The sequence below is a fragment of the Zalophus californianus genome, chromosome 2 (assembly GCF_009762305.2).
Source record: "Zalophus californianus isolate mZalCal1 chromosome 2, mZalCal1.pri.v2, whole genome shotgun sequence".
Lineage (NCBI taxonomy): Eukaryota > Metazoa > Chordata > Mammalia > Carnivora > Otariidae > Zalophus > Zalophus californianus.
The window spans coordinates 48,968,038-48,995,055 of NC_045596.1; the positions used below are offsets into that span (position 1 = coordinate 48,968,038).

Genomic DNA, 27,018 nt, shown 5'->3' on the forward strand with positions numbered 1-27,018 from the left:
CTGCTGCTTTTTACTTGTCCCACTTCAGGGGAAGATAATTGAATCACCTCAGGCTGAGTGCTTGTGGACCCTACAAATTTAATGCCTGTAAATAAATTATGCATGTTCTACAGGAGTTAGAAAGAGTGGAATGGGTATATTCTGGTCTAGGTTGTGACTTCAGATGAATAGTTAATATCTTAGATGTATTATTCTGGTAGAGAAAGGATAAAGGATATCTAGATCTTCTGCAAGGACATTCTACTTTGTGCCAAATTTCAACTTTACGTATGTCTTCTGCTTTCTGAGCTTCTTATTCTGAATGTTGAATGATGCTGACAAAACAAAAACCAGAAAACAACCTACTATTTCTAGGGTGTAATTCAGGATAATATAAGCTATATTGCAGTTACAAATAAAAGTTTTAAGAAAATAAAGATTTATTTCTTGCTTGTATCCAGTGCATGTCAGGTGATTTTCTTAGGTACTCTCTAAATCATGATTAGTAGACCCAGGTTACTTCCATTTTATTATTATTCCTTCCAGAATATATGGCATTTGATGCTGTGGTAGTATGAAAAGAGCTAGAAGACCAGGGCTATAGTTTGAGGACCAGGTCTGCCCAGATTTTATAATGTGGGGAATAAGCTCTATTGTTTCTGCCCATAGTTAGTGCTCCTATCAACTCATTTAAAAAAAACCTACACTTTTGCCCTCAGAGCAACTTTCAAATCATGTTATGTACACCTAGATACTTTAGGTGTCTTAGTGCTCATAAACCATTATTAAAAATTTAGAAAGAGAAGGACAAAGTTGAAAGAATGATGCTATCAGACTTCAGGATTTACCATAAAGCTATAGTAATTACGACAGTATGGTATTGGTGAAAGAAAATGGAACAGAAGTAGACTCTCACAAATATAATCAACTCATATTCCACTGAAGAGCAAAGGCAACTTAGTGAAAAAAAAAGAGTCTTTTCCACAAATGGTATTCAACACCTGGATATCCACATGTAAAACAAATGAAGCTAGAAACACACCTTAAATCTTTCACAAAAATTCACTCAATAAATAAATGAAAGACATAATGTATATCTCAAAACTGTAAAACATCTAGAAGACAATATAGGATAAAGTTTAGGTGAACTTGAGTTTTGGTGAAGACTTTTTATACAACAGCTGAGACACAGTCTATGAAAGAAAACATTGATAAACTTCATTAAAATTAAAAATTTTTGCTCTGTTAAGAATGGAAAAGTCATAACTTGGAGAAAAACTGCAAAACATTTAATCTGATAAAAGACTGCTATTCAATGTATACAAAGAATTCTTAATGGGCACAAACAAAAACAATACAATCAAAAAGTGGGCAAAGGATCTGAACAGATAACTTACTAAGGATATGCAGATGGCAAAGAAGCATATGAAAATATGCACAGCATCATTGGTCATTAGAAAATTGTAAATTAGAACAACAATGAGATACCACTACACACTTATTGGAATCGCTAAAATCCAAAACACCAACACCAGCCAGTGTTGGTGAGGATATAGAGCAACAGGAACTCTCATTCTTTGCTGATGAGAATGCATAATGATACAACCACTTTGGAAGACAGTGTGACAGTTTTTGTTTCTGTTTTTAAGATGTTTACTTTTTAAAAAGCTTTATTTATTTTTAATAATCTCTATACCCAGCCTGGGCCTTGAACTCATGACCCCGAGATCAAGAATTGGATGCTTTTCCAACTAAGCCAGCCAGGTGCTTCAATATGGCAGGTTTTTTTTTTTTTTTTTTTAATACTCTTACATATGATTTAGCAGTCATGTTCTTTGGTGTTTATCCAAATGTTGAAAACATGTGTCTACACAAAAATCTGCACATGAAGGTTTATATAAGCTTCATTCCTCATTGCCAAATCTTGGAAGATGTCCTTCAATAGGTGCATGGATGAACAAACTGTGGTATATCCAGACAATGGTATATTATTCACAGATATCAGCGCATTGAAAGATGGGGAGGACTCTTACACGCATATTTCTTGGTGGAGAAGCTAGTCTGATTCCGTACTCTATAATTTCAACATGTGATTTTTTTTTCTTTTTTTTTTTTGTGGTTGACATCTTTATTGACTTGGACGTGGGGGGCAGGTGTTCAGGAGCTGTTGGTGGGACAGTAGCTTCCTCTTCACCATCATAGGCTTCTAGCTGCTCAGGATGGTGCTGGCTTTGTGAATAGCAGCCATGTGCAGATCTGGGTGGTATTTGTTCTTGTGAATCATGTGTCTGATTCTGCGAAGGGTAGCCCAGGTGTTCTTACTGATGGTAGTCCACTCATGAGGTGGCCGGTTTCCGCTGGCCGGATGTCTGCTTCGTGACTACCTCTACACCTTTGCTTTCTGGCCACTGGCTCCACGCCCACAGGCTTGGAGCAAATCAGCCCATTGTAGGGAAGGAATTGTGAGCCTTCAGCTTCTGGGGTTCGGTGCTGTATGTCTGCTTGTTCCTCTTGATCAGGAAGCTGGAGCAGTTGTGCAAGACCATCCATTGCAGGTGGGTGGTGATGGCAGCAACTCCTCACTAATGTGGCTGGAGACAGAAAGAGTCCAACTATGCAATATTTTTGGAATGGGAAAACTTGAGATATAGTAAAAAGATCAGTGGTTGCCAGGGGCTCATGAGAATGGGAGAAGGATGGACAGTTGGAACACAGATTTTAGAGCAGTGAAACTATCCTGTAGTACACTATAATATTGATGTATGTTCCCATAAATTTGTTAAAACCCATAGAATGCACAATACACAGAATGAACCCTAATGTGAATAATGGCCTTTAGTTAATAATTAATATTTGCTCATTAACTCTAACAAATATATCACACTAATACAAGATGTACTAATAAGGGAAACTGCCTGTTTAGGGGGATGGAGTGAGGTAGTTTATAAGGGAACTCTATACTTTCTGCTTAATTTTTTTTGAAACTTCTCTAAAAATAAAGTGGACATAATTTAAATACATCAGTTATTTCTCCTTACCGTAATAGATGAACTTGTTTTTTTCTTTATCGAGCAGGAACCCACCTAACACGTTTCTGAGCGTGTCCACCTTTTGCCATGTAGTAATCTCTAGGGCACTTTACCTTTCCCGCTGGCTGAAGGTGAGCACTTTCCCATTCTGTTAGCTTCTTGGAAACTATTAATTTTGCAGAAGATTCCAGTCAGTTGATTCAAGCCCAGTGGTTCACAACTGGGGGGTAGTTTTGCTTTCTTGGAGACATTTGACAATGTCTGGAAACATTTCTTGGTTGTTACCATTGAGGTGGGGGTAGCAATGTGTACTACTGGAACCTAGTGTGAAGAGGTCAGGGATGATTCTAAACATTCTGTAATGCCCAGGACAGCCTCCCATGGCCAAGAAATACCCATTCCCAAATGTCAGTAGTACGATGGTTAAATTCTGCTTAGCCTCCCTGTTTTTCACGCTTTGTTGGAAATGCAATGTATTATCTAATCATCTTCATCACTCATTAATTCAGTCATTGGATACTTATGAGGTAACTATTGCAATAAGAACTTGTAATTTATGTTTTTAAGTGCAAACACATACATGGGAGCTTGATACAACCTGGGATATCAAGAAAGTCTACCTAAGGAAGGGATCTTTAAGCTGAGATTTGAAGGGTAAGGTATAGTGAAAGTTTTAAGAGAGGCCTGGGGGGAGGGTGTGGACAGGGAAAAGTGTGCAAAGCAGAGCTAACACTTTCTGAGACTGGTAAGAATCAGGTCTGCCTTCTCCAGAGGAGGAAATGCTCAGTTCTTACCTAAGATAAGGTTTATAAGGGAACTCTATACTTTCTGCTTAATTTTTTTTGTAACCCTGAAACTTCTCTAAAAATAAAGTGGACATAATTTAAATACATCAGTTATTTCTCCTTACTGTAATAGATGAAATTGGTTTTTTCTTTATTGAGCAGGAACCCACCTAACACATTTCTGAGTGTGTCTGCCTTTTGCCATGTAGTAATCTCTGGGGCACTTTAGGTGCCTTGTCCCACACCCTTACTTCTGATTTGATATCTGGTCCACGGTTGACTATGGACAGTGTTTGATTCTCTACCTCGGTTCCAAGACACAATTAATAACTGCTTTATAGGTCACCCCAAACCACCCATAGGAATTGAGTGAAAGGTCTGATATACAACCGAAACTAGACACAAATTCCCCTGTGGGGAGCCTCAGGAAATTAGGCAAGGGCTCTGTATAAAGCTTTCTTCCATGGCATTAGGGACTAAGTGTCTAAAGACAGTGTTTAAAGTGTAGTTCCATCATGATAAATACCAAGTAATGTGTATAATTGTTGAATCACTATATTGCAAGCCTGAAACTAATATAATACTGTATGTTAACTATACTGAAATTAAAATAAAAGAGATAAATAAATAAAAAGTAATTAATATAAGCCTAAAAAAAAGTGTAGTTCAAGTAATCCTGAAGGAGGGACTGTAGAGGCAAGGAGCCAGGATGGGCTTGCTTTTAAGTCTTTGCTACATAAATTTAATAGGATTCTTCCTCTTACCAGCAACTTCTGGAAATCATGAAAGAAGACTAGGGACCAAGAGATACAACAGGAGTCAGACTTGATTGGCTCTTATGGGGTTTTGACTGATGTTTTCTAAAATGCCATAAAACCATTTTCAGATTGCTCTCAGTCTTAGTAACAAATTCTCAGGATGACACCACTTCTTAGTAAGTTAAATGTGAAATGAACTTCTAGAATAAGTTTGTCTCATTCTCCCCATTTCCCAGATATCATGTGTAAAAATACAGTTCTGAATTCTCATGCTTTAAGTCTTTCATTTGTAGATATTTATTGAGACTTTCTACTGTGTCCCAGACTGAGGCACCAGGACACAGCAGTAAATGGAAATTTATCCCTTCTCTCATGAAATTTAATTCTATTTGGGTCGGGGGGATAGACTATGGAAAAAATTATAAATAAGTTATTGAATAGAACAATTTCAGATAGTGCTAAATACAATTAAAATACAATGTAAAGTACAAGGTGAAGAAATGTAGAATGATCTGGGAATGCTCACCTAGGCTCCATTAAGGAGTAAGATTTGAGATGAGACCCAAATGATAACAAAGAGGAAGCCTCTTGAGGAGCTGGGGTAATAGCAAATGCAAGAGCCTTGAAACAAACTTGGCTTATTTCAAAGGCAGAAAAGGCCAATTGGGTTGGCATTTAGTATGGCAGACCAAGTGGGATAAAATATAAAGTTAGAAAGATATGCTAGGTCTGAATTATGTAGGATCCTAAAATGCCACAGTAAGAAATTTAGATTTTCTTCTACTTGTAAATCAGTTTAGACAGTTACAAGAAGAAAGAATGATAGATCTCATTTACCTTGTAAAAGATCATTCTGGTTACTAGATGGGTAATGAACTGGGGGTGAGTTGGGGCTAAGAGTAAAAGGCAGGAGATGAGTTACAATGCTTTTGCAGTTTTTCAGGTGAAAGATAATGGTAATTTTCTAGAATTGTAGTAGTGAACTATAAAAAAAACTGGTTTTCAGGTGAAAGATAATGGTAATTTTCTAGAATTATAGTAGTAAACTATAAAAAAATAACTGGTTTGATTCAGGAAATGATTTGGAATTGTCCCATTCAGTTCTATGTCATTTTCATGTTTTTAGGACTTTTTACCTTGGGATTTTTAAATATTTGAGTACATTTTTTTGTGAACATACCAAGTGTCTGATATATAATGTGGCGCACCCCTCCCTCCCCCCGTCCCTTTCCCTTCCCTTCTTTTGAACTATGGAAAGGCAAGTAGACAATTTTAGGCCATTCTCCTAATGTCTCTTACTCAAGGTGAATTTTGTTAAAGATAAATAGTAAATTCCTGATAATACAAAAATTTAACAGTGTAAATTGATTTGTTTTTAAGTTTTTTCTTAAGGCATTAAACTTTTAAACTTCCACTCAGACTTAACTTTTGGGGGTATTTTATTACCTGGAAAGGTATGAAAGTAAACCCTTGAAACTCATAGAAATGAAAGCTCTGTTGATTTCTAAATTCCCTTACAGCTCTGAAAACTGTGGTCACTTTTTGGTGTTGTGATTGTTTTGTTATCAACCGTGAGGCTGGAACTGCAATGTATGTTTTTTAAGCACGTTAGTATATTTCTTAGAGCTGAATCGGGGAGAGGATCTGGCAGACTACTATCTAAGCTGCTGGTACTGCTAAAGAAGTAGCAATTATTTTAACTTTTCAAAATATATAGCAGATTTGTGGTGGAACCATTTGCAAGTACCTTAGTAGATTGAAGGCACTTTTGACCCAAAGATTAATAGGAACCTCACAAAGGCTTTTGCCGTGTCATTATTCAAAGAGTGGTTAGAGTACATTTATTATGTACTGCCAGGATCCTTACGGGGTTTATAGGAGGGCTGGAAATGAATCTCTCTACATCAAAAGCTATTAACTTGTTTTTTTTGCTTCTTGCATAAGGGAGACATTAGTAGGCTTTTCTTTATGCACTGGGCTTGGTACTTTTTTGAAGGGCACAGTAAGTATGAATTGTGAAATGTGAATGCAGATTAGTGGAGAGCAAAGTAGCTTGTTTCCCAGTTATATCCTTTGATTGGAGGAAGAAAAGGCAAAGTGAAGATTGCAGCTTCTCTTCTTATAGATGGAATATCCAGGGACTGTATCAGCTTTCCAGCCTGTCACACTAACAGTTTTAATAGCAAAATATCTTCTGAAAATCTTTTTTACTCTTCTCCACCCTGATGTAAAAACTCAGAGCTATTATTTTTGTGCATTATAAGAAGAAAATAAATAGGGTATTATTGAAAATAAATGATTTTTTTTTTTCAAATTCAATCTACTTAACTTTGGAAGAGGACTGTTACCAGCAGCACTAGACAAAGAGACTCAAGATAGAGGTTTTAACTCTGGTTTTGCTAATGGACCAAACTTACCATTTCAGAACTCTCAATTACCTGGCAGCCAAAGGGCCATAGTATTTGCCTTGCTGTTAGGTCAAGATTGTTTAGAGGATCAAATGAGGTAATGCTTGGGAAAGTTTGTGACTCATGAAGTAGTGTCACATCATTATAGTTCTCATGATTTGAGTCATCATTCCTTTTCAGAAGCATTCACTACACACACACTGTCTGCTGCAGTCTTGTCACTGTTCTGCAGAGTTAGCTCATGCTAGTTCACAGAATGACAAAGCCGCTCTGAATAGTCTTCAGATAAGTGTCACCAGGGGCCCTCATCAGGATAATAGCTTTGCACCACCGAATACACTACATCTACAATTGTAGTGCACACCACACTTTAGCCCAGTTACAACAGCTCTAAGATTATGCAAATAAGAAAACTCCTTCCGTTAAATTTTCTATGTTTTTTCCTTGGCAAATTTAATATCCAGAGAATAAAAATATTTTAAATAGGATTATTATGTCGACAGTCACAAGGCTAGTGAAATCTCATATTTATTTAGCAATTATTAGTTATCAGATATTTGGCAAGTTCTATACATTAATTCTCTAATTTGATTCTTATAGCAATCTTTTTTTTTTTTAAGATTTTATTTATTTATTTGCCAGAGAGAGAGAGAGCACAAGCAGAGGGAGCAGCAGGCTGAGGGAGAGGGAGAAGCAGGCTCCCCGCTGAGCAGGGAGCCTGAGGCGGGGCTCGATCCCAGGACCCTGGTATCATGACCTGAGCCAAAGGCAGACGCTTAACTGATTGAACCACCCAGGCATCCCTCTTATATAGCAGTCTTGCATATTATGACCATTTTAGTTAAAAGAAAATAGAAACTTGGAGATATTAAATAACTTGTCCAGATGACAATGGGTAACTGGTGTAATGAAGAACCAGGCTGCCTGGTTTTGAAACAAACCCTGAATTACTAACTTATACTTTCTTTCCAGGGTTATTTTTTGGTGAAAAATGTAAACAAAATTTTAGATTGAAATGTGGCATTTTTGGAAGCTCAAAAAACACCAGTCAAGGAAAACACAATCTTTCACTTTTGTTTCATTATTGGGAAAGAAAATTTTGGTCCTCTCTACAACTACTTGGAAAAAAAAAAATCACTGAATAATTTGACAAAAATCTGCATATCAATAGTACTTTCTGTCCTATATGTCCAAGATATTAAAGTTTTCCTTTGTCTTATTCTGTTCAGAATCTTGGGTATATTTACATGTTTATACTTAGAGAGCTAAGAAAAGGATGAGAATGTCTGACTAATTCTTGAAAATTGACTTTATTGTATTGTGTTGGTTTAGAAATTCTTCCCCCTTTTCTCATCATGTTGCAGTTGATAAGCAGTTCTGAATATGCAAAGTCTATAACATTTAGAATCAAAGGATGCAGATTCAATCCCACTTCACTATTTGTGAGACTCATATATTGAGAACTAGTGTACCCAACTGAGTTCAAAATGGTCATACATAAAATGGAAGTAACTATTAAAAATTTTTTTGTAATGTGCTTAAAAGTGCTTTGTAAACTATCAAATGCTATATAAATAATTAAATATCATTAAGCGATATCATTAAGTGATAAACTACGGATCCTGAGCAGTTGTATAGTGTAAGGGTCTCATGTCTGTATAACTTTCTTAAATTTTAAATATAAAAGTACTAAAATATGTGCATCTGCTTTGGAGAATTGTACTCCTTGACTATACACTGAATTTGGTACCCCCTCTTCAGCTCATGTGTTGAAGCCTTAATCTCAATGTGACTGCATTTGGAGATAGGATCTGTGAAGAAGAAATAAAGGTTAATGAGGTCGTAAGTGTGGGGCCCTAATCCAGTAGGACAAATGCCCTCATAAGAAGTGAGACAGACACCAGAGTTCTCTTCTCCATGTGAGGATACAGTGAGAAGGCAGCTGTTTGCAAGCCAGTGACTAAATTGACCAGGACCTTGATCTTTGATTTCCCAGCCTCTGGAACTGTGAGAAATACATTTCTGTTAAAGTCACTCAGTGTGGTATTTTATTATGGCAGCCCAAGACACATTTTTCAAGATAATAATATAGCTAAGGATAGTAGTAACAGATAGAACTGGTAGTAAGTTACTAGTAATAAGTTATATACACACACACAGACATTGAGAAAGGGAGATTGATATTAAGGAATGGGCTCAAGCTGGAGAGTCAGGTAAGAGTTGATGCTGCAGTCTTGAGTCTGAAGGCTGGTTACTCAGGTGGAATTTCTGTGTTGCAGCCTGGAGGTAAAATTCTTTATTCCTTGTGAAACCTTGGTCTTTGTTCTAAAGGCCTTCAATTTATTGGATGAGGCCCACCCATATTATGAAGGGTAATCCACTTTAATAAAGTCAACATATTGTAAATGTTAATCACATCTTAAAAACAAAACAAAACAAAACACCTTTAGAGCAACATTTAGAATAGTGTTTGGCCAAGCAATTGGTCATTATAGTCTACCAAGATAACATAAAATTAACCATTACGCTGTTGTAACAAATTACTACAAATTTAGTGGCTTAAAATAACACATACTTATTACTTTATAGTCTGGAGATCAGACGTCTGAAATGGTTCTCACTGGCCTAAAGCCAAGATGTTGGCAGGACTAAGCTCCTTTTGGAGGTTCTAGGAAAAAATTCATTTCCTGTCTTTCTCAGTTTCCAGAGTCTGTCTGCATTCCTTGGCTCATGGTTTCATCCCTCTGTCTTCAAAGCTAAGTTCTTCTTTTATCTCCCCCCATCTTCCTTTTATAAGGTTTCTTGTGATTACACTGGTCCACTTAGATCATTCTGCTAATCTCTTCATGTAAAGATCTGCAGATTAGCATCCTTAAATCCATTTGCAACCTTAATTTCCCTTCGCCATGTAACATAAGATATTCACAAGTTCTGGGGTTTAGGATGTGGATATCTTGGGTGGGTGGGGGGGTTATGTGGGGTGGGGCGCGGATTCTTCTGCCTACCTCATTAACTGATCTAACTGATCTTTGTGGTCAAAGAAGCATATGGTAATAGTTGTGAAGAGACCTTTAAGTGAAACCACCTGCAGCCCAGCTCTTCCTCCTATTAAGCGAGCTCCTCTCCTAGGTGACTTCATTTTGCCCCAGGTTCTCATCTGTAAATTGAACTAATAGTTTTTTTAGAAGATTGAGTTGATACTTGTAAAGCACCTAGAAGAGTGATTAGCACCTGTCAAGAAATCTACTCATTTGTCTCTTTTTGATTATAGGCTTCAATTGTTGTTTAAGAGAATTAAAAGTAATATAAATCGGTTAGGGGGGTGGAGATAGATATCATAACAATCAGTTTGTTCCACAACTTTTTTTTAAGGTTTTGTGCAACCCAGGATAACTCACTTTGTTTATTCTACGTTATCTTGCAACTAGAAACACTGTGACATGTTCTGTATGTACACATGTACCTACTAAATAAAAGATACTTCATGCATGGAAATGGGAATAGATAAAGCATGATCAGAAACGTTAATGAGTATATTAAAATAAGAGTGTTTGAAGGAGGAGTTGATTGTGCCCTGACTTTCTCCTGATTTGAAGGAGGGGGTGGTGAGTTTTAGAAAAAGGCATAGTAAGGTAGGCTTATTATTTTTAAGACTATATAGCCCTATAATTAAACATTAAATCGTCTCAGTAGAGAATCAGAAACAAAACCAGATTAGATTGTAAAATCAACTTCAGACGTAGATTTGTGTTTGTAATTTTTATTGTTGGAAATGAGAAGTAATCTGCCAAATTATTCACCTAATCAGGACCTGGCAGTTCAACAGGCAAATATGGAAGCAGCACTGATCATATATCTTCTTTATATTGAATTTGAAAATACTTGTAAAACACTTTGGCATGTATTTTTTAGATTTAAGATTTTTGACAGCAATGGCTGCATATTAAACATCTTTGCAGTTTTCTGTCTTAGCTCTCACAATTCCTGTCTGTGACAAATACTGTGAATTTAGTACTTTCGTTGGCATAGTTAGGGAGAAGCTAAATTTTTTTTTTTTAAGATTTTATTTATTTATTTGAGAGAGGGAATCAGACAGAGAGAGCATGAGAGGGGGGAGGGTCAGAGGGAGAACCAGACTCCCTGATGAGCAGGGAGCCCAATCTGGGACTCGATCCCGGAACTCCAGGATCATGACCTGAGCCGAAGGCAGTCGCCTAACCAACTGAGCCACCCAGGCACCCGGGAGAAGCTAAATTTTAACCAAGCACCTGAGTAATGTAATCCATTAAATCATACATGAAATAGAATGTTAAATTCTGAAAGCTTCAAAAAATAACTTTATTATCATAGTTATAATAGAGCTTTTATTGTATGGAGCTCTGACTTTACAGATGATTTCACTGAATGCATTCCTTAAAAAATAGTGTATAAAAATTTGTAACAGATTTTGTACTGTTATTTTTATTTATGTTGTAGTGCAATGTTTGGATATTAACATATGCTCATATACTAAGGCAGAAGTACTATTGAAATGTGAGCAGAAAGAACATTTTTAGTAGCTCAACAGAAAATACCACTTTGAAAGTAGTATGTGAATTCTCATTTACTTAACTGGCTTTTCCTAATTCTGTGTATAGAGGACAAGTTAAAATGGAAAAGATCCTGCCCCTATGCTATGCATCTTATATTCTGGCCTTTTTTTTGCTAATATAATTCTTTATTTTTCCTAGTAATTTTATGATAGTATTCTTTTGTTAGTAGACACGTGAAATAAATTAGAGGAGTAAAACTATATTTAATAAATTACTTATGTAAAAAAGTTAATTTTGAACTACTGTGATACAGGAAGAGAAAGGGGGCAGTGAGTGAAAAAAATATTGATTACTTACATATTGCAGAGAATTTTGTCCCTTTAGGAGTGCTAGAACCTATTACATTGAACTTTTTTTTTTTAAGATTTTATTTATTTATTTGACAGAGTGAGAGAGCACAAGCAGAGGGAGTAGCAAGCTCCCCGCTGAGCAGGGAGCCCAATGCCAGATCATGACCTGAGCCAAAGGCAGATGCATAACCATCTGAGCCACCCAGGTGCCCCTAACCTATTACATTGAAAAGTGTATCTTCCATATAGGAAATTAAGAAAAATATAGGAATAAAAAATATAAGAATAAAAAACTGGGACCTGGAGAGTTAAATTGTTTGCTTATGGTGGTACAAGTGAGGAGAAAGCTGGGACTAGAAACCAAGTGTTTTTCATTCCAACATAAATACTCTTAACCCAAATGAAACCTGACATCTTGGTTTGTAGGTTATGTACTCTCTTGCATGAGATGTTTCTGGTATTTGTATACTGTTAATATGTATTGTTTTAAGAGGAATTTGAAGTCTTTTTGGCCACATTGTATGCATTATCGCACAGAAGAAGTCCTCTGACATCAGAACCATTATAACCTATTGGAGTCCACACGGAAGTAATAAAGCAGACTCCTTTGTCTGCATCTCAGTGGGAATTCTAGGAAATCTGTGATTTGTGTATAGGTTTCAAACGAGCACTTAAATATTTGAAAATAGTGTAAGAAAATAAGCATTTATTACTTGTTTAATTGTTATAGAAAAATAGACCTCCATAAATTGTTTTTTTATCAGGAAATTTAATTTTGAATCTCTATATGCATGAAATCATTTTCTGTAGTTACAATTTACTTGTAACTCTTTCTCCTTAATTTTAATGTACGTGAAAAAATTTTGTCATTGAAAGAAGTATATTTTGTTAATCTAAAAATGTTACATATATAATGAGATCTTACAATAAGCATTTTTTGAGTAGTAACCATTTGCTATGCCCTGGGTTTAAGAGGATGAATTTGCCAATCTCTTTGGTAAGAAGCTAAATATTGATGATACATTCACTTTTTTTAAATGTTGTCTGAGACACACAAGGAGGTATCTGGTCATTTGCTATGTTTTATTATATGTTTTCAATAAAGTATTATTTAGCTAATTATAAAACTATTAAAAAAGATAAAAATCAAGAACAACTTAGGTAGCAGAACAATACTACTTCTAATAGTAGCTAAAATTACTTTATGTGGCAAAATCCATGAACTTTTATTAGCTAGATTTTATTTAGAAGAATTTAGTTTTAATTAAGATTTGTTTTTATAGTGTTATTGATATCAAGGTAGCCAACTATTCCAGTTAAAAGTGTAATCAAAAAAATAAAAAAGAATTCCAAGTTTGTTATTAGACTATATCTAGTCTGAAAATTGTGTATTGTTATTGTCCAAGAATGGTATTTTTTGCCAAACTACTTTCATATTTTACACAACAGGATCTAAATTTAAAGATTAATTTAAATTTAATGAGCCCAAACTTTGGAAAATATGTAAAACAGAAAGTTGAAGTTAAGATGCAAAAACATTTAATACTCTTTTTTGCACCAAAGGTTATCCACAGTAAACAGAAAGCTATATAGTTAAAGTAGCATATTTTGGTAAGCACACGACTATTAAGCCATCTAATAGCAAATTTTTGAATGAAATATTTTTTTTTAAAGATTTTATTTATTGGGCGCCTGGGTGGCTCAGTTGGTTAAGCGACCGCCTTCGGCTCAGGTCATGATCCTGGAGTCCCGGGATCGAGTCCCGCGTCGGGCTCCCTGCTCGGCGGGGAGTCTGCTTCTCCCTCTGACCTTCCCCCTCTCATGTGCTCTCTCTCACTCTCATTCTCTCTCTCAAATAAATAAATAAAATATTAAAAATAAAAGATTTTATTTATTTATTTGTTAGAGAGAAAGCACAAGCAGTGGGAGCGGCAGGCAGAGGGAGAAGCAAGCTCCCTGCTGAGCAAGGAGCCCGAAGCAGGACTGGATCCCAAGACTCTGGGATCATGACCTGAGTTGGAGGCAGACACTTAACCGACTGAGTCACCGAGGCATCCCTTTTCAGTGAAATCTTTAAAATATTTTGAGGGGTTTCTCTTCCTCTATGAGGTTAATGGGGGACAGAGCTGTCAGTATTAAAATTTGCCACTAAACTATTTCATTTTTGCTTTGAAGATAAAGCAACTAGTGTTAAGGGAAAGAATACCAATTTATATTATGAGTTTAAGAATGTTGAATGGGTATTATACTGAAAAAAACTAGATCTGTGTTAGAAAATTTAAAATTTCCTTTCTTTTTGGGGGGCTTTTGCTCTGATGCTTTGGGGTAAATTTTCAACGCAGTGTGTGTTAAGATTGAACCATGTAAGTCTCATTGACGTTAATGGGAATCTCTGGGCTAAATCTGCTCATGCTGTGCTGAAAATGTACCCCCAAACGTTTTAGTAGTTTTTGGCTATTATAGATGCTAAAATAAAGTTATTGTCCACAGCATAAATATATATTTAGATAGTTTTAAGTATATTTATTTGATATAGGGTTATGTGAATTGTTACATAGAGCTCAAATCTAATACACTACCTCTTAATATTGAAAATGTGGTGTTCAATGAACTAAACTATACATTTTACTTCAGACAAGACAGGGATGCTTTATTTTGACTTCATTTTAGTTCTTGCTATGATTCTGAAAAGAAGTCTCTGCGGCACAAGGTGAGAGCGCCCAATGGATTCATTAATATAATGTCATATTCTTTGAGTTTCCTTTTTCTCCATTGTCCTTATTTTTAAACTAAGTACATCCAAATCTTCAGTAACATTCTATCTAGCATAAGCTACACATTGAGTTTTACTCATCTTTTTTCTTCGTTTTGTTGGTTGAGGCAAGGAACATAAATATATCTTGTGAGGTGCGCTCCTAGCTTATTTTCTTTTTCTATTTTAATACAAGTACATGTTTTTTCATTCAAGTGATTTTTCATTGCATCTTTTTAAATGCTGGATTTAGAGAAGTTCAAACTTACCATAAAGCTAATTTGTCAGGTATTGACTACATTATATATTGTTTTTGGAGAGTGTTATTTAGTTATGGACTCTTAAGACTGTAAATAGCTAATCAAAAACAATTTTTGATTATTTAAGAATGATGATAGAACATTTCTTGTTTAATACTTTCTGGTTAGCAGGGTCCAGGTAAGAAACATCCTAAGTTTTTCTGTGACTGTTAGTGTTTTCAGCCTCTCTTTATACTAAGAGGATCTCACTTGGTTTGGTTTGTTACACTATTGAAATCTCCTGGTCCTTTCCCTGCCTCATTGTGTACTGTTCTCCATAGTCCCTCAAGCTGAAAATTGATCTCCAGCCAAGAGGGTGTAGTGATTTGACCTGCTCCCTGATCAGTCCCACTCTGATGATATGAATGAAATTCATAGTAGGGGGCTTGATTACTATCTCTGTTAGGACTGGTCTGGTTGAAAGGGCTGTCAAGGGCACCTGGGTGGCTCGGTCAGTTGGGCGGCTGCCTTCGGCTCAGGTCATGATCCTGGAGTCCCGGGATCGAGTCCCACATCGGGCTCCCCGCTCAGCAGGGAGCCTGCTTCTCCCTCTGACCCTCCCCCCTCTCATGTGCTCTCTCTCTCTCTCATTCTCACTCTCTCAAAATAAATAAATAAATCTTTAAAAAAAAAAAAAAAAAAGAAAGGGCTGTCAAGCTGCCTGAAATTGGGATGCTTTGGATGTTTACCAGAAAGAATTCTTGGCTCACCAAAAGAGCTAAACTGAGCAAAGATGAAGGACTGGTGTGTATTGATTTCTTTTCCCCCCTTGCTTCTGAACAGCTAGTGGACAGGATACAAATTTACATGCTATACTCCTTAGCATTTAAGTAAAATAACTCCTCTTGCATGTCTTCCTGTTGTGGTTTCAAATAACTTTATAAAATAAAACAGGTTATGTGCTTGGGAAAAAGACACCTGTTGAGCTGGCTAGTGGAAACTCAAATCTTCAACTGTATGGTCTCATTGCTTGTACCTAGTCTTGAAAGTTGATAGTAATGTCAGAGTTCCCTTCCTATAGGGATCAAACCATCCTTTGTTTGAAATGAAAAGTCAGTCCTTTGATGTTTCACTGAGCCTTTACTTGTTCTTTTCTTTCTTTCTTGTTTCTATTCCAATTTATTTTAAATGTAGACATTTGATTTTTTTCCCTGATTTCTATAAAAGAAGATAGATGTTCAATGAAAAGCCAACAATACAGAAAATTCTAGAAAAGAATAAAATCACTTGATATTTCTACGAAAATGAATTTTGTTAAATTTAGGTCACTATTCTTCCAGATATCTCTCTGTGCACCGATACTGAATTGATGGTGTTCTGTAAACTGCTTTTCTTTTCTCAGCAGTGTGTCACGACCATTTTCTAAGACAATATATATATATATGGGTCTGTGTTCTCTTCTTATGGCTGTACAAGATTCAGATATTTAACTGATTTTCTAATGGTGGGCATACAGCGTTGTTTATAGTTTTCTTTTTTTTTTTTTAAGTTTCTTTTATTTATTTGCCAGAGAGAGAGAGAGAGAGCACAAGCAGGGGGAGTGGGAGAGGGAGTAGCAGGCTCCCTGCTGAGCAAGGAGCTTGATATGGGACTCGATCCCAGGACCCTGAGATCATGACCTGAGCCAAAGGCAGACACTTAACCATCTGAGCCACTCAGGTGTCCCTCTTTACAGTTTTTTAATGTCATAAACAAAGTAGAGGACTAATTATGTCTCATTCATTGTTCTATACCAGGAGATAGCTATTTAAGCTGTCTGTGCACATAGGGATGTCTCATCAGGGTCTATGCACCTAAGAAATATGCAGTGGAATTGGGCCTTCTTTAGGCCCTGGAATCAACAAGAAATAAATTGGGGTCACTTTTGGGCACATTTCATTGTCTTAGCTTCTCTTTGGCACCTGCTGGCAATCTTTCATCAGTGTTATTCAGTGGAAAATGACTGTTCCACTATTACATGTTCTCACAATTTGAGGTTGATTAAAGTTTTCACTTTTATTTCCAAATTCCAAGGAGAGAAACAGTATGTGGTTGGCATAGGTCAAGTGGCTCCTGCTTTTCTAATCAGCTAGGTTCGAGGAGGGGAGGAGGACCATAGCTTGAGCACTTAGCAGGAACAGTGGAGATAGTATGTGTGCAGCCTTTCTAAAGAGAGGGAGTGATGATGGAGAGAATACTTAGGCATATATTTTTGTGCTTATCTGATTACAATTCTGGGATAAATACCTATAAGTAAAATTTTAAGATAAAAAGTGCATATTGTAAATTTTAACATATCTTGCCAATATGATTATCGGAAAGTTGTTCTAGTAGACACTCTTTCCAATAGTACCTGAAATACTTACATCAACAGTTCTTGATTGTTAGTCTTTAGACTTTGAACTTATATCATACCCAGAAAAAAATTATGTTTCCATAACATTTATTTAAAAGGGAAGTTAAAAATGTTTTATGTATACTTCCTAGGTTTTTTTTTTTCACCTTAAGTTTTTTAAAATTCCTTTTTTTTAAAGTTTTAGGCCCAACATGGGGCCAAGATCAAAAGTTGTGTGCTCTAACGACTGAGCCAGCCAGGTTGCCCTATTTAAATTTTCATAGATTAATTTTTCTGTGGTCACTTTGGCTCAATTTGTAGGAATTTTTTCTCAATATTTGGATTATTAATACTTTGTCTATCATTGATTATGAATTATTTTACCATGTAGACCTTCTCTCTTGTTTATGATGGTTCCACTATACAGACATTAAAATTTTTTATTTGGGATGCCTGGGTGGCTTAGTCAGTTAAGCGTCTGCCTTTGGCTCAGGTCATGATCTCAGGGTCCTGGGTTCGAGTCCCACATTGGGCTCCTTGCTCAGCGCGGAGCCTGCCTCTCCCTCTGCCTGCCGTTCCCCCTGCTTGTGCTCTCTCTCTCTCTCTCTCTGACAAATAAATAAATAAAATATTAAAATAAAAAATAAAATTTTTTATTTAACTCATTATTAAACATTATGAAATTTTAGGTTTGAAGAATATACATTCTAAATAAGGCTAACTTTAACTGTAAATAAATATTTAACATCACTAGCTATAAACTGCTAGTAATTATACATAAAAATGTATATAATTGCTCACAGAGTTTAGTCATTTTTCTAACTTGAAAGCATATAAATTCGAATCAGTCTTTTCTTTCCTGATTTGGGGAACAGGAACATGAACTTTAAGCATCTTTCACGGCACTGTTAATAAAAGGTGGGCACATTCACTGTTCTCTGGGAGTGGGCCAAGTCTATTAGAAAATGTGGTTTCATTTCATCTGCTGTAAAAGAAAGCAGTTGGAACTAATTTCGAGAACTGCGTATTGAGCATCTATAATTTATCAGGCTATTTACATGTGCTCTTTATTTATTCATCATTTCAACCATATGAGGTAGGTATTGTCTGCTTTTTATGTATGGAGAATCTGAGGTTCAGAGAAATGAACTAAACTTTCTTATTATCATGCTGTTAGTATATGATAGAACTGAAATGTGAATTTAGTTCTGTCAAAATTTAAAATCTGTCATTTCCCTGATTATATTATATATTTATATTAACGTGATATAGACCCTGCACTCTGTAAACATGGTTTCTAATTGGAAAGAGGACATATTTAATGAGTATTTGTCTTCCAGGCCAATGATTATTAAGTAGAATGGTACCACCCCTGGAGCATTTGAAAACATGCAAGAACATTTTCATTTGTCATATTGACTGGGTGTTGCCACTGGCATTTAGTGATTGGGACACAGGAATGTTAAAACATTTTGCAATGCCTACTTCAGGCTCCTAGAACAAATAATTTTCTCCCACATTTGCCATTGGTGCCCCCAATGAGAGACACTGGTTTTCCTTGTGATACACATGAAGGTAGGGGGACATTTCTTCTTACTGTGTTATACTACTGTCTAGTAAAAACTATAATGCCTTTAAGCTTTAATCTCTCATTTCAGGTACTGAAAACTTTCTAGAATCATAGCCACAAAGAGGAGCAGACATTTATTTGGGACAGTAGCTTTTATTATCACCATTTACCATCTAACCCATAGTTTCAGTACTAGGCACATTTGTTTGGTAAGAGACTATCCAAAGTCTTCATGGTGTTATAGATTGTAGGTCGTAATCTGCTTCTGTGATCTGGTATTTTTCTGTCAGAATGTTTCACTGATTACTTTCTTCCTCACTTATATTCTGTTAACAGTGAACTACCAAAAGAACCCTGTTTTATGCTCTTTTCTGCTACTTTCTCGGGCGTGTTCCTTTCTCCCATTATTATTTTTTTTAACCTCTGTAGATCTAACCCACTTTTTATTATTCAATTCAGGTATATTCTCCTCCTGGAAGCCTTCCCTGAAGCTAGAGGTGTAGGGGTAAGCGTTCTTCCTCTGCAATTCCAGAACACCCTGTTCATTTTGCTTTTAAGACATTTACCAGCATATTATATTTCAGTGTTCTGTTCTTGTTTCCCCTCTAGCTTGTAAGCTTCCTAAAGATAAGGGACTGTGTTTACTTCAGTAGATAAAAACTTATCGAGTATTTTCCCTATAATTGGAGTTTCATGAATGTTTGAACTATTCTTGATGAATATACCACCAAGGTAAGAATCTTGAGAGCGATTTTGGAGCAAGCTGTCCTTGCACCAATTCTAAGTATCCAAACATTGGATTATGTTTTGGCATTCTTTTCATTGGAATGAACCTTGCAAAATCTTAGTATATGTATTTTTCACAAAAGAGATATTTATATAGCTTTAAATCTGTCATGGATGACTAAATCTATCATAAAGTTTGGCAGTGGACACATTTTTTTGGCTTAATAAGGCTAAATTTTTGTTAAAATTTACTCTCTGCAAAGGCTTCATTCAAAAAAAATCATTTGTTTTGAATAAGCAATTTAATCAAAGTAGAAGGTAATCACATATACTTTGCAAGTAAAGTAGGAATAGAAATTAACACCCATGAATAAGAGTGAACACTTGGATATTTATTAGTGACTTCTATTTCTATTTTGAGCTATCATCATAATTGGCTTAACAAGAAACAGCACCAGGTATTATATGTAGGTGACGAATCACTAAATTCTATACCTGAAACTAATATTGCACTGTATGTTAACTAACTGGAATTTAAATAAAAACTTGGAAAGAAAAACAAGAAAAAGCAAACAAACTATATATTAATTAAACCTCAAAGAGAAAAGCTTTAGTGGGCCTGTGCCACTATTAAGAATGCAAATAGTTAAGATTCAAAAGTATAAGAAATCATTGACAATGGAATTTTTGGATAATTAAGTATTCTGATTTAAAGGAGCTTCAAATTTATGAAGTGTGAATTAGTAACCTCAATTTTTCATTTGTATTACAAATATTTCTAAAATGCTTTAGCACATTAATTTTTAAATAGGGCATTATAGAAATGCTATATCCTCCTTGATATGAGATCTTATAGTGCCTCAGGATCATTTTTCGAAATATGAGTTTCTAATTATAATTGTGGGTTATGAATGAAATTATGTGACATATCTCCTGAGTCCAGGACCTATTCTGGATAACAGTGTTTTAAGAATAATAATTTAAAGTATGTTTCCTTGTGATTTATCTCTTTCTCTTAAAAATTGTGTACAATAAAAAATAGAGTTTAGATTAGTTTGGGTTTGTTGATAATTAAGGTTTTAATGTGTCTGTGAAAAATAAGCTCTTTTGCTGATCAATGCTAATGACCAAAATGAACTATGGAACATTAGTTCAAATAAGTAAATGGTTAGAGGCTGACAGAGAAGTGAAAATATCACTTAAACTAGTGAAGTGCTCTTTGCTATTATGATATATATCTGAGCTTACTTTTAGCTTATAAATAAACATACATTCTCATAAATGGTAGTAATGAAAATTGAATTATTCCACAATTCTATTAAAATATTCCACTTTTTATATAATTAATTTTAATTGAAAAATGCATAAACTAAACCTCAATGAAAATAAAGCTGTCACCTTACATTTTTGTGGGTTTTTTTCTTGGAAAAAACTCACTGTTATATGTTAGATCGAGGTTAAGGAATTTATTGTCTTTGGTGGCTCTGACAATTAGGTTGCTGGCACGGTGAAAATCCATATTCCATTAATGTGTGAACATCTCACCTATGTGATAAATGGTATACTTTACAAAGAAGTAAAATGATGAGATTTATTTCCTCTGTTTTGGGGAAATGAGGCAAGGTGCATATGGCTATCTTGACTTAAAAAGCTGTCTCTTTACCAATAAACCACAGATAATGGTGGCTTGTTTGAGTCCAAGTCCTAAAACATGAAGATAGTTACTGAAACTTTATTTTCTTTGGACTTTTGGAGATGAAAAAGAATACATTGGGAAATTTTAACTTTGGTGTAAACATACTAATATTGCTAACAGAATTCTTTGTGATAAATTAGCCCTGTTCTATAAGGCTTTACCACATAGCACTGTAATGACTCAGGGGACATGATTTGAACTCTGGAACTTTTCAATCCTTATAAACTAATGGGATTCTACTTTATTTAGTGTTCTATTGTTCAGGTTACAGGTAAATCATCACAAAATATATAGTATAATATCCTGGGAATGTACTAAATTAGAAGCTGCCTCAATTTTATTTGAGACTGTCACTTTTATCTTGTTTATTCTGGATATGTTCTTATTTAAACTTTCAATTTTATTGAACTTCCTGATCTTAGTGTTGCCAAAACATCATTCAATATAAAATTTCAATTGCCAAAAATACATAAGAAATATATCCCATTGTTTGCAGATAATTTAAATGTATTTCTTTATCTGAGTGTTAGGACAGATTTTCTGGAACATTGGGAAGAGGGAGAGAAGGTCTACCCTTGGAACTTTTTGTAAATTTCTCTCTGCTCTCTGGTGTATTCAGTAAAGATACTCTGAGAAAAATACTCTGTGTTGAAGAGATATTAATTATGTGTGGCAGAGTTTAAAAGGGTACATTTTGGCATAAAATGAAAGTAAAAAGAAGCATTTCAAAAATAAATACCTAACACGTTCAAAGGAAAAAACAGTGGTCACTATCACTAAATGTCCTGTTCCTCAAACAGATACAGAAAATATATCTTAGAAGCAGGGTTTCTCTAGCCATATTTTTGGGACTCTGGGAAACCTTTTGCAGATGTCTCTAGTTGGGTTTGCCCATGTTAATCTTTTTTATTTTGGTTAGGAAGAACAAACATGAATACAATTTTATACACTACCTATATTTTAAAAACTCCTTGACAAGGCCATAAAATACATCTATTTGAATTCAGTTGAATTAGATTTGTGAGACAGCTTCCGTAGGATTTTTGTATTCATCAAATTGGATTTAGAAAGAGATTTGTCATCCTAATAGGTTAAATGGGGACAAGATCTAGTCTTAAGTGGTATTTTATCATGATATTGAATAAAATTTCCTAAATTTATATAGAAGGCACAATATTTGCTTCCTCATTAAACACAAAAGAATGACTATAATCCATATAAATTTAATAACTTCTTTTTAAAAACACATTTGTAAGCTTTTTATGAAAAATATAATTTTTTTTTCCTTGGAAAAGCTTGCTTAAAGTAGAACCAGCTTGTTAAAAATGAGTAAAATGTTGAGTTAATAACCAGTTGTCTATTTTTTGTTTGAAGAAAACACCTTTCAGCAAACTTCATGGAGAATTTATATCTGAAGATGGGCTTGTCTCATGTAAATGGGAGATACCTAAAAAACAATGTTTAATGTATTGATACTTTTTCATTCTGTTTTATTCTTAAAACTATTCAGCTTTTAAAGGGATACCATTACTGTTTAAGATTATCCCTGTAATGAGAAATCACAGCATGAATCTTGAAAAATGGTTCTACTTCATCTTTGGTCATTCATCTCCTAGTGCAAATTATAAATGTGTGAGTGCAATGTATGGCTATTTAGGTCAGATTCTCTTTCAGAACTGATGTTCCTGTTATACAGTTTACCCATCTATTAACATCCTGAAATGTCAAAAGCTTCATTTTTTAAGAGTGGAATGTCATTTTCTTTTTTACTTAGAGCAATTTACCCAGCAAAAAAGCAAGAGATTTGACAGTTGGAGCCATTGGGGCAAAGACTGGCTGATAGGAGTAAAATGTTCAAATACGTATCAGAGTTCCTACAGTTTACATATTTCTAGGACAATGCACAAGGCAAAATGGAAGCACAAATCAAAAAGATCCATTCATGTGTATATAACTACATCTGATTCCCAGATTTCAGGATTTGAGAAATATTTCTTCATTCCTGTAAACTCTATTTCAAACTCTCAAGTGACTTTTGTATTGCAACTGGTATATCATTGTGATTGCATTAAAGTAAAGAAGTATTCGATTAACTGTTGTTAACATCTAAATATCTAATGTAAACTGTGATTTAATGGTTTTCACTGATAATTAGAATTTTACTTATTGTAAGATCATTAATAAGGAAACCAAGGATATTACATATATGTGGAAAACATGTTGGATAGAGAACAAAGATTATATAGATTAATAATAATAGAGTATATAAGATGAATTCTATGAGAACTTAATTGTAATATAGAAAATGCATAATATATACAACATTGAACTTGCTTTTAAAATACTGCAAATAAATGTGTTAATTAACTGTGGTAATCATTTCACAATGTATACATCACATTGTACACCTTAAAAATAAAAATACTGTAAATAGTATTTAGATCAGTGCAAGACTACACAAGCTACAGTTTTCATATTGGCAGTCAAATTCAAACAATAAGCTCCCCCTCAAATCTTTCTGAAAATTCTCCTTTTGTGAGCAAATGGTTTGGGATGGCTGTTTTCCTTTTCCATTTCAAAAATGAGTTGGACCTGAGAAATGATTTGTTTGTTATCCATACTCCATATAGATTGAAAATACCTTCCAACATGCCCATGTGGTGGGATCCAGAGGAGTCTATGAAGTCCTATAAGGTCTGTGAAGCTGAGCCTCTGCTCCTTTCTTTTATTTTCATTCTCTGGGTAGGACTGTGCTCCTTGAGAAGGTCTGTCTGTTTGCAGTTTTCCCCTCTAAAAGCGTTGTAAGGAGTATGGAGGGTAGCAGGTTATTTTGGTGGCTTGTTTTCCTCAGCATGAGAGAGAAAAAGAGAGAAAGAGAGAGAGAGAGAGTGTATTAGGGTGGAAATCGGGCTCATTATGCCTTTCAGTTTATTCGTTTGTTGGTCCCCTGTCAACCTGCCAGCCCTCTCTGCAGGATAACTGCCCTTTGTATAATAATCTGCCAACAGTCATGGTGATTGCATTCACTGTACCCATTCTGCTGTGGAACTCCATTACGACTGGGGTTTGAATGCAAAGCTTCATGATATCTGGATATAAACAGTGTGTGGAGCCACAAAGGCATCCTTTGTATTTCTTAGTCTTCTTATAATCCCTTAAAAAAAAAAAAAAAAAAAAAAAAAACTAGCTTTGAAGATAGGATTTTCTGGAAATAGGGAGGCAAATATATGCAGTTACCACTCCGTTCCATACTTACACAATGTGGCGTGCTTGAGGAGGAGGGAAGTTTCTAGTTTTAAAACCTGATTCATTTCTTAGGCTAAAGTGGGCTACATTTGAGGCTGATTGGCTACCTGTGGAGGTGTGGGTGAATTGGCCTTTGTTTTCTTGCACTTACCTTACCTGGCAGGTGGCCACATTGATTATTCTTGACTTGTGCTTTAGAAGTGCCTCTGTGATCCTTGTAAGCTCCTGCTTTGTCCACAGCAATCCAGTAGAATTCTTAACCCGGAACTGTCTTCTCAAAGGAAGATGTGCCTTTGACCTCTTTGTGGTTCTCTCCTTTGAGTCTCTGGTTTATTCTCTCTTGTCTGTGGGTGTCTGAGGTGCTTTTGAGAACAAAAAGTGACAGAATCTTCAGCAGATAAGTGACAATCACAAATCAAGGAGAAGTTTGTTTTTCCTTCCCTCCACACCCTCACCCATTAGTTGAGAGAGAGAATTAAAACCCTGAGTTATGAAGAAAAGCAACTGGGGCAGTATAGCAAACTAAGGGAATGCTCTGCCCCTGCCTTTTGTCCTTCCCAGGCCCTCCCACGGAATTTGCAGAGGCTTTGTGAAAGTCTTGGTACTCTCTTCCTCTTTCCCTCTTTCCTGGTTAGTTTTGTTGAAATTTTGACTTAGATGGAAATGATGCATTCATTCTTTTTGTGAAAAATCACTATAAACTGATATTTAAAGGATCACAATAAAGTACCGAGCACTGGCCTAGTACTTTGCTTCACATGTTTTCTCATTTAACTAATGAACTTAACGTGCGGCCGTGAAAGTCAGTGCTTCCTTGGAGATTCTTTGGCTTTTTAAGACGCGTAAGTTTATTTGTATTATTGTACCTTGGTTGTTTATGCAGAACATTGGCCTGTATAAATTCTTATACCTACTCTTACACACACACACGATAGCAGTGTCTGCTGATATTTTCATAAATGTAGATGGATCTAAGGCAGGTCCAAGGTCTTTTAGCTACTGTAATTAAAAGTAAAAAAAAAAATACTTGTTATATCACGATCTCTCTAACATTGAATTTTTTTTTGTAAGCTCTACGCCCAACGTGGGGCTTGAACTCACATCCCTGAGATCAAGAGTCATATGTCCTACTGACTGAGCCAGCCAGGTGTCCCTTAACATTGAGTTTTAATACATCTTTTGAGTACTTCAAGGACTTTCATGACAATGCAGAATGGAAGAAACTTGTCTTTCTGTTCCTTATGTTTGTAGGTGGTTCTCAAAATTTAGTGTGCCTACGATTCACTGGTATTTGTGTGTGTCTGTGTGTGTGTGTGTGTGTGTGTGAGACAGAGAAGAGATTCATTGGATTTATCAGGTATTGTTGTGGCACAGAGATTTGTATGTGAAGTAGGCATTTTGATTTTCATACAAGAAGCTCAGAAACCATAGTGAGGATCATGGAGAAAGGTCATCATGTGTGAAATCTAATGTTATAAATGTATCATTCTATATATGGCTCTGCTCATCAACTGAGCTGATTTAATTTGCATTTCTAAAATTTGATCACCAGAAGAACACTATATATATTCAATTTTTGTATGCATTTTAAAAAATTGTGTGAATAGCACCATATATTTTCCATTTGTCAAAAAATATTGGATAACTATTAAGTGAAAGTCAGTGTATAAATTATAAATGAACATTTTATATGAATGTAAATTGTAGTCTTAGAAATTTTAGATAAACCAAAAGAATGTAACAGTATTATGAAAGTGTATTTTATGTTAGATCTTATCAAGTAACACTTTCCACATGCCAGCAAAGTTGACTCATGATCACTCCATGTTTCACACATACGCAATAATTCCTAATCCATGACATTGCTCTCATTCATGAGTACTGATGGTAGTATTGAGGAGATTTTAAAATTCTCTTCATAGGCACACCAATGTAGTATTTAAATGCTTTCCCATGAGCCTGACTCTCCAAAATCACTCTTTTCTAGTTTTTGCTCAGGATACTTCACTTCTTGGCACTTCCTATTAAACAATTATAAGAGTAGTCCTAACTCATAGATACTTATTTTGAGACTTGATGAAAACATATGTACACAAGCCCTTAGCACAATCCTTCATACATACTAAACCTTCTATAAATGTTTAATTAGGTGATCTGGAGTGTCAAAGAAACGTAGACAATCTACAGATTTGTTGATTGTGGATATCAGCACAGTTTTATTTAGATGTTTGTTGGACTCAACAAGGCACTTAGGTTAGTTTCTTTTATACGAAAGGAGATCTGAGAGATTTTTAAGTAAACACCCATGCCACCATCTTGCATTTCAGCAACTGAGGAACATGTATACAGAATAATGAATGAGCAATGGACTTGGTTTATTTGATTCAGATACAGAATACACACCTTCTAGCCTCACTTTACTATTGATCATAAAGTTATGGTGCCTTAACTCACAAAGGTTGAGTTCATTGTTATTGAGTAGCACCCATTTGATAATTGTTTATATCATGGAAGATATTTTTGTATGTATTTTAAATATTAGTGGGAATATGAAATTCTTTTATACTACATTTT

The 27,018-nt window shown here is 35.3% G+C and overlaps 1 protein-coding gene and 1 pseudogene across 9 annotated transcripts in view; one reads left to right on the plus strand and one right to left on the minus strand.

Annotated features, from left to right (window-relative positions):
- Positions 1–27,018, plus strand: part of ADGRL3 (adhesion G protein-coupled receptor L3) — a 1,229,798-nt gene that overhangs the window by 110,348 nt on the left and 1,092,432 nt on the right. The window lies entirely within an intron of this gene.
- LOC113925586 overlaps positions 2,108–27,018 on the minus strand; it is a 40,858-nt pseudogene continuing 15,947 nt past the window's right edge.